The 9,331-nt window shown below is 39.8% G+C and overlaps 1 pseudogene; it reads right to left on the bottom strand.

The window, feature by feature from the left end:
- Positions 1-8,283: 8,283 nt before the first annotated feature.
- LOC140642315 (claudin-6-like) lies at positions 8,284-8,921 on the bottom strand (annotated as a pseudogene).
- Positions 8,922-9,331: the final 410 nt, after the last annotated feature.

Here is a 9,331-nt window from a genome sequence, read left to right as displayed (position 1 = left end):
AATTTGAAGGTTATCTAGGTAATTTGGTGGGGACAGGTGATTTGGAGACCCTACTCTTCTGCCATCTTGCCCCTCCCGGTCCTGTTTCCATGAATTTTTTTTTTTTTAAATTTGTTTCCATGAATTTTTAAAAATTTTCTTTAATTTCCTGCTTGACTCTTTCATTCTTTAGTAGGATGCTCTTTAGCCTGCAAGTATTTGAGTTTCTTCCAAATTTCCTCGTGTGATTGAGTTCCAGTTTCAAAGCGCTGTGGTCTGAAAATATGTAGGGAATGATCCCAATCTCTTGGTACTAGTTGAGACCTAACTTGTGACCCAGTATGTGATCTATTCTGGAGAATGTTCCATGTGCACTTGAGAAGAATGTGTGTTCTGTTGCTTTAGAGTGGAATGCTCTGAGTATATTTGTGAAGTCCATTTGTCCAGTGTTTCATTCAAAGCCCTTATTTCCTTGTTGATCTTCTGCTTAGATCATCTGTCCAGTGCTGTGACTGGGGTGTTAAAGTCCCCTACTATTACTTATTATTATCAATGTGTTTCTTTAATTTTGTTATTAATGTGTTTATATAATCAGCTGCTTCTGTGTTAGGGGCATAAATATTTACAATTGTTAGATCTTCTTGTTGGATAGACTCTTTAATTGTGATATAGTGGTTATCTTCACCTCTTATTACAGTCTTTGCTTCAAAATCAATTTTGTCTGATATAAGAATTGCTACCTCAGCTTTCTTTTTGGAGTCCGTTATCATGATAAATGGTTCTCCACTCCTTCACTTTCGATCTGGAGGTGTCTTTGGGTCTAAAATGAGTCTCTTGCAGACAGCATATCAATGGGTCTTGCTTTTTTTTTATCCAATCTGATATCCTTTGTATTTTGATTGGGGCATTTAGCCCTTTTACATTCAGAGTAACTATTGAAAGATATGAATTCAGTGTCATTGTATTATTTGTAAAGTCACTGTTTCTGTATATTGTCTCTATTCCTTTCTGGTCTATGTTACTTTTGGTCTCTTTCTTTGCTTAAAGGATCCCCTTTAATATTTCTTTCAGGGCTGGTTTTAGTGATCAAGATTCTTTTAGTTCTCTTTGTCTTTTTATCTCTCCTATTTTTTTAGCTTTTTATCTCTCCTATTTTGAATGACAGCCTTGCTGGATAAAATATCATTGGCTGTGTGTTTTCTCATCTAGTATACTGAATATATCATGCCAGTCTTTTCTGGGGTGCTGGTTCTCTGTGGATAGATCTGCTGCCAGTCTAATGTTTATACCCTTGTAGGTTATGGACCTCTTGTCCTGAGTGGGTTTTAGGATTTTATTTTTGTCTCTGAGATTTTCAAGTTTCACTATTATGTGTGAAGGTGTTGACCTATTTTTATTGATCTTGGGGAGGGGGGTTCTCTATTGCTCCTGGACTTGAATGCCTATTTCCTTCCCAAGATTAGGGAAGTTTTCAGCTATAATTTGCTCCAATATACCTTCTGCCCCCCTTTCCTCATCTTCTGAGATTCTAATTATTGTAATATTGTTTCACTTTATGGTATCACTTATCTCTCAAATTCTCCCCTCATGATCCAGTAGCTGTTTATCTTTCTTTTTTTCAGCTTTTTTCTTTCCATTGTTTGGTCTTTTGTATCACTGATTTTCTCTTCTGCCTCATTTATCCTAGCAGTTAGAGCCTCCATTTTTCATTGCATCTCATTAATAGCCTTTTGATTTCAACTTGATTAGATTTTAGTTCTTTAATTCTCCAGAAAGGGATTCTCTAGTGTCTTCTATGCTTTTTTTCAAGGCCAGCTAATATCTTTGGGATTGTTATTCTGACTTCTAGTTCCAACATCTTACTTATATCCATACTGGTTATGACCCTGGCAGTCAGTACTGCCTCTAGATCCTTCTTTTGAGGTCAGTTTTTCCATCTAGTCATTGTCTCCAGAGAAGAATAGATGAATGAGAGAACAAAATGTGAAAATGGCAACAATGACCCCAGAGAAATATACACTAAACAAATCAGAAGAGACCCAAAATTGGAAAAAAAAATATAATCATACAAGTGAACAGAACAGAGCAATACACTAGAGTCTGTGTATTTTGGTCTGTTTACTAGAAGAAACTGCATCCCAAAATCGTAAAGAAAGGAAAACTTTATATATATACAAAAATAAATTTAAATACAATGAAAGGATAGAATGTAACTGTAAAGATGAAAATTTTGAAAAGACTTTAAAAAAGAGTTGATAAGAAATTGATTGAAATGGAAAGAGAAAAACATTAAAATGGAAAGACTAAAGAATCATGAGAAAAAAAAAAAACCCTCATGAATTCTATATACTATTTTCCCCAGTGCTGGAATTTTACAGTTCTGTGATCAGGAGACTTGGTCTTAGCCAGTGTTCCTGGGGGAGGGGACCATTGCACTGATTCTCAGGTGACTTCCCCCTCCCTGCAGAATTGCACCACCCTTGCCAGGGGACCAAACTAAGTAATCTGCCTTGAATTGCCCTATGTGGCTTTTGTTCCCTGAAGGCTTTCTGAGACACTTTAGAGAATGAGAGTGAAAATGGTGGCCTTCCAATCTCCAGCCCTGGAGCCAAAATTTTGCTCCCCCAAGTCCTCAGTGCACCCTCAGGGCAAAGCAGTCAATCACTCCTGTCTCCCTTGTCTCTGTTTGCACTCTGAGCTCACCTAGCCTGTGACCAAGCATTTCTATCTCAGGCATGGGACCTCATTTTCAGTCTATAAACCCTGTGCTCTCCTGCAGCTCACACCCATGCTGCTCCTCTTGGGCTCACTGATTGCAGATAACTTTCCTGCTCCAATGCCTGGGAACTTTGCTGCTCTCAGGCACCTCTGTTCTTTCTGTGAACCTGGGGATCCTGAGACCACACTGTCCCACTTAGGATTCCACCTCACTTGGACCCCTGAGCGCCTCTCAGGCAGGGATGTCCCTCACCTGAGTAGATTTCTAAAAGTTCCGATTTTGTGCTCTGCTGCTCTATTACTTTTCAGTAGCGGCTCCCTCCCCCCATGGTTTATCTTCCCATATATCTCCTCGGATTTGCTTCTCTACACCTCCTACCTTGCAGAAAGTGATTGCTTTTCTATTTGTAGAATTCCAGCAATTCTTTTCCTAGATCTCTGGTTGAGTTCACAGGTGTTCAGAATGATTTGATAGCTATCTAGCTGAGTTCCTGGGAGCAGACAAAACTAAGATCTCCTACTCCTCCACCATCTCAGACTCTCTCCTGAAAAAGATTTCTTAAATAGGACACAAAAAGTGCACTTACCATGAAAGAAAAGATCAATAAGTTGGACCAAACTGATATTAATAACAACTGTTCACTAAAGACACCATTAAGAAGGTAAAAAGGCAAGCCAGGGTATTTATATCCAGAATATATAAAGAACTCTTGCAGGGGTACCTGACTGGCTCAGTCAGTAGAGCATGTGACTCTTGATCTCAGGGTCATGAGTTTGAGCTCCAAGTTGAGGGTAGAGTTTACTTTAAAACGTTAAAACAACAACAACAACAACAAAACCTTTCAGATCAGTGAGACAAAATACAGACTACTTTAAAAATGGGTGTTTGAAGGGATTTCACAAAATGACTACTAATACATGAAAAAGTACTCAAACTCACTAAGCAGTCAACGAAATGACTAAGAATGACTAAGATCACAAAACTTGACAATATCAACTACTGACAAGTGGGGCTACTGGGAACTCTCAGACATTAATGGTGGGGATGTAAATTGGATGACCAGGTTGGAAAACTCTTTGGCAATATATCTAATTGAGTATACACACACCCTAAGATCCAGAAATGTTACTCCTAAATATATGACTGCAGCAATGTGTCCAAAACCATACCAGAAGACATGTACAGAAATAGTATTCATATTAGCCTCAAACTGGATACAACCCAAAAGTAGAATGGATAAATAAACTGTGGCATATTCATATAATTAAACACTATTGACAAAAAGGGATGAACTGCAACTATATTCAACCACATGGGTGGATTTCCCAAACATAACATTGAGCAAGATAAAAAAAACTCATGCGGTAGGATTCTGTTTACATATGGCTCAAGAACAGGCAAAACTAATCCTTCAACTTTTTTTACTTTTTATTCAATTATAACTTAAGTAGAGAAAATGCACAAATCTTAAATGTACAGGGTAATTTTTACATAAGTAAATACTTGTGATAATTATCACCCAGATCAAGATATAGATGCCTCAGTAGGCATATCCTTCACCCAGATGACAACTTCCACCATTAACCACCGTTCTGACCTATTTGTACCGAGAACTAGTTTTTCATATATTACTATTTCTTGACCTGATTGTTGATTACATAGATATGGTCACTTTTTATTATTCATCAATCTGTACACTTAGGATTTATACACTTCTCTGTATGTATACTTAAATAAGAATTTTTATTTATTATTTTTAAAGATTTTATTTATTCATTCATGAGACACAGAGACAGGCAGAGACATAGGCAGAGGGAAAAGCAGGCTCCCTGCAGAGCCCGATGCAGGACTCCATCCCAGAACCCTGGGATCATGATCTGAGCCAAAGGCAGATGCTCAACCACTGAGCCACTCAGGTGCCCAACTAACAATTTTAAGAAACTAAATGACTCTATGACCTACGGCCCCTCAAAGCCTGCATAGTGACTAGAATTTTATTCAGACATGCTTTAAGACCTGGTTTCTTTTATTTCTGCTACTGTAGGCATATTTCATGATTTTATGACTCTGTTTAAACTAAAGACTCACATTAAAATCGGAGGTGAGACCACTTAAAAACTACTGTTTACAGTCCTATAAAAATCACTGCTTCTCTGAGAGGAGAGATGATGGATGCATGAGCTGTTTTTTCTCTCTCAGCTTTCCTGGTCTTCTAAAGAACAACCTGAAAACACCCTGAAGAGCTGGGGGGAGGGACTTAACAATGAGCAAATGAAAGCATCTTAGTAAGACCCAATCCCTTTAGATTAAGGTATGGTCCCAAATTTGGTCTTCAGTATGAGAGTCTGACACTAATACCCCAAAGCAGAATCTCTTCTCATGTCTAATGATATTGTTTGTGTTGAGTTCATTAGTTTCATGCTGGGACTACCTGTAATTCTGCTGCTTTCTGAGAAAACCTACAGAAGGAGTGGATACCAATGATTATTAATTTTGGAGGCTTATGTAGGAATAGACTTTTTGTTGTTTTTTACCTCTTCCCCCTCCCTCCTCATGTTGCACACTCTCCTGTTAAGACAATACCAAGCTGCTATTATGGCTAATATTAAAGGATATTATTTTTACATGAGTTAGTTCCAATTTAATCTCCATTTCATAAAATTACCACAAAATGAATTGGTGGCTTTTAAAAAAAATCAAGTGTAGAAACAATTAGTTTGGGATATTGTGTTTCCACCATTTAGGTAGAATTTTACTCTTTGAAAAATTAGAAGCAGTTAATTGTGCTCAAATTATGACTCTCCCCCGAGGAAAGTACTTTGCAGACTAGAGTTATTAGTCCCACTTCATAAGTGAAAAAGTGAGCACTGAAGAAATTTAGTGCACTGTGTAAAACTAGAGCCAGGAATGAGGCTTAGGATTTCAGGTTCTTATTCTTGCACCAAACCATCTGACCACAGGCAATTCCTAGAAGTTAGCTGTGGATACAGGAATTTGTCAGGATAACCTTAATAAATGAATATGCAATAGTAAAAGAGAATCTTTAATCTGTGCAATCCTCTTTTACATTCCTTTTAAGAAATGCTATTTAACATATATTATAACTAAGATATGAAGCCTTACATTTCAGTCTCAGCTGGTAACCCCCGTCACCTGAGCTAGAAACCTCGTAGTCTTTCTTGACTCTGGCCTTTCTCATGTCCATTTAAATTTTAAATTCTGTCAGTTATTCTTTTTTTCTTTTAAAATAATTTCAGGCTTGTAAGAATAGGGCAAATATAGTTTTTTCTTAAACCATTTCAGCATGAATTGCTGACATGGTGCTCTAACAACCCACAACACCCCTGGAGATTCATTCAAGTTGTTGTGTGTGCCTGTAGTTGATGCCTTCTTATTCCTTAGTAGATTTCCAGGGTGCCATAGTTTGTTTACCTGTTGAAAGACATCTAGGTTGTTTCTAGGTTTTGGCTATTATAAATAAAGGTGTTATATAACATTTGTGTGCAGGTTTTTGTATGGACATTAGTCTTTATTTCTCCAGGAGGGCAGCTGCTGGGTTGAATGGTCGTTGCACGTTTAATTTTATAAGAAACTCCCAAATGTTTTCTAGAGTGACTGTTATCACATTATATTCCCATCAGCAATGTGTGAGCGATCCATCTTTTCCACATACTCACCAGCATTTAGTGCTGTCACTGTATTTTATTTTGGTTATTCTAATAGGTGTGTAGCGACATGTCATTGTGGTTTCAGTTTGCGTTTCTTTAATGGTCAATGATGTTGAACATCTATTCATGTAGTTATTTGCCTTCTGAATATTTTCTTTGATGAAATGTCTGTTCATGTCCTGTGCCCACGTTCTGATCTATGCAATCCTCTTTCACATTAAATGTATGATATCACATTTAGCATATACTTTAAGATACGAAAACAGATTCTCAGTCTCATCTGATAGCCCCTGTTCACCTAAGCTAAAAATTTGGGAGCCATTCTTGACTCCTGTTTCTCTCATGTGTCACTCCTGTATCACATTCTTTTTATTTTCTTTTAAAGATTTTATGTATTTATTTGAGAGAGAGAGAGCAAGAGAGCAAGCATGCACAAGTTGGAGGAGGTGCAGAGGAAAAAGGAGAAGCAAACTCCTCACTAAGGGAGGGAGGAGGACTGACGCAGGACTCGATCCCAGGACCCTGGGATCTCGACCTGAGTCAAAGGCAGATGCTTAACTGACTGAGCCACACAGGCACCACCTGTCTTGTGTTCTGATTGTATTATTTATATTTTTACTATTGAGTCTTGAGTATTCTTTACATATTCCAGATACTGGTCCTTTCTTAGATTAAAGGTTTGGAATCATTTTCCTCCAGTCTATAGCTCATTTCTTCATCCCCCTAGAGTCTTTTAAAAATTTTTTAATTTATTTTTTCTCCTAGAGTCTTTTATAGAGCAAATTTTTTTATTTTGATGACGACCAACTTATCAATTTTTCCTTTCATAGATCATATTTTGGTGTCAAGTCTAAGAACTGTTTTTCTAGCCTGAGATCCCCAAAACTTTTATTTTTTTTTCTAAATGTTTTACATTTTTAGGGGCATCTGGATGGCTCAGTTAGTTAAGTGTCTGCCTTTGGCTAGGGTCACAATCCCAGGGTCCTGGGACTGAGCCCCACATTGGGCTCCCGCCTCAATGCAGAGCCTGCTTCTCCCTCTCCATCTGCCTGCCATTCCCCCTGCTTGTGCTCTTTTTCTCTCTTTCTCTGTCAAATAAATAAATAAAACCTTTTTAAAAAAAGTTTTATATTTTTATATTTTACATTTAAGTCCAGGGTCCAATTTTGTTTTAAATTTTGTAGAAGTTATGAAGTTTTGGTAGGTTAATTGATTTTTTTTGCATATGGATGTCCAATTTCTCCAGCATTATTTGTTGAAAAGACTATCCCTCCTCCATTGAATTGCTCTGATAACTTCATCAAAAATCAGTTGGTCATTCTTGTGTGGGTCTATTTTTGGGTTCTCTCTCTCTCTCTCTCTTTTTTTACAAAATAAGACAAGCTTTATTTAGCAAAAACTGGTGCATGTGTGTGGTGGGGGAAGCACGGCAGAAGTGTGCAGGGGCTGAAGATGAGAGGGCCAGGGGTCTACAGCACAGCTGGGACAGGGTTCTAGATAGTGGAGTCAGAAGTCAGAAGATTTGGAGATGGGCAGTTCTCTGGTGACTTATCATCTGCTCTTCTAAATGCTCACGAGCCCCCAGGGGTTCCAGAGGCCTGACCAGTAAGGGACAGGCTGAAAGCATCTGAACAGCAGGCAGCCTTTATGTTGGCCCACAGCTCCAGGCTGGTCTCCACGATGGGGATGTCCAGGGCGGAGAAATATCCAGAAACTCTGAAGCATCACCTCCTTGGTTCCCTCATCCAAAGGTCAGAAATACCAACAGCAGAGCTCATGAGAGACTTGGGTTTCTTGGTTATCAAATGAATAAAAAAAAAACCCCTCTCCCCAAAAGCAAAAAAAAAGATAAAAACAAGCCCAAAGCTGTCTAAATCACCATCATGATTTCTCCAGCTTAGGGGGTTAGACTAAGAATTAGACATAATTCTTAGTGGGGTACTTGGGGGTACCCTGAGAGGTGGCATGTGCAGCAGATGCTGAGTGTCGGGCTTGAGCTCGAGGACCCCCCAGAGGGGCAGGTGCAGCACAGAAGCCCCCCCCCCCCCAGCAATAAAAGGCCAGAGGCTGCCCAGCCCAAGTAGAAGAAGGCTCTCAGCTCCCAGTTTTGGGCGTCCAATATGAGGGGGTTGTAGAAATCCTGGATGATGGTGTGGGCCGTCCAGCAGACGGGGATCAGGGTCAGGACCCCTGAGATGACAAAGATGATCCCAGAGACTAGCACCAGAGGGGACTTGGAGTCCTTGTCTTCCACGCAGGTGGTGCACTTGGCTCCCGCGAGGTAGACTAGCAGCCCGAGCAGGGCCAAGAGGAGGGAAACCACATGGGGGGTGGGGGGGCATCCTGGGGCAGCGCAGCAGGGAGTTGTACACCTTGCATTGCATCTGGCCTGTGTTCTGCACCACGCAGGACATCCACAGCCCCTCCCAAACCACCTGGGCCACCACGATGCTGGTGGTCACCTACCACAGGGGCAGGGCACAGGACACCAAGGCATTCATCCAGCCAAGCAGTGTCAGGATGATCCCCAGGATTTGCAGGCTAGCAGAAGCCATGGCAAAGTGGGGGTGGACAGGAGCTGCGAAGAGGTCCACTGGGATTCATAGGAGCCACCGAGTGTGTGGGTTCTCACAGAATTGAACAGAATTGATCTGTGATCCATTGTATCCATTGATCCATAGATTAATGGAACAGAATATTCCACCAGTATCTCACTCTCTAGATAACTAGCTAAATAGTAAACCTTAATATTGAACAGAGTGATTCTTCTCAGATGATTCTTCTCAATTGATTCTTATTTTTCAAGATTGTTGATTTTTTAAAAAATATTTTATTTATTTATTTGAGAGAGAGAGAGAGAGAGAGAGAGATAGCAAGAGAGAGCAAGAGAGAACACAAGTGGGAGGGAGGAGCAGGCTCTCCACTGAGCAGGGAGCCTGATGTGGGGCTCGATCACAGGACCCAA

Source organism: Canis lupus, chromosome 11, assembly GCF_048164855.1.
Source record: "Canis lupus baileyi chromosome 11, mCanLup2.hap1, whole genome shotgun sequence".
In the NCBI taxonomy this organism is placed as follows: domain Eukaryota; kingdom Metazoa; phylum Chordata; class Mammalia; order Carnivora; family Canidae; genus Canis; species Canis lupus.
This window is presented reverse-complemented; position numbering and strand designations above follow the sequence as displayed.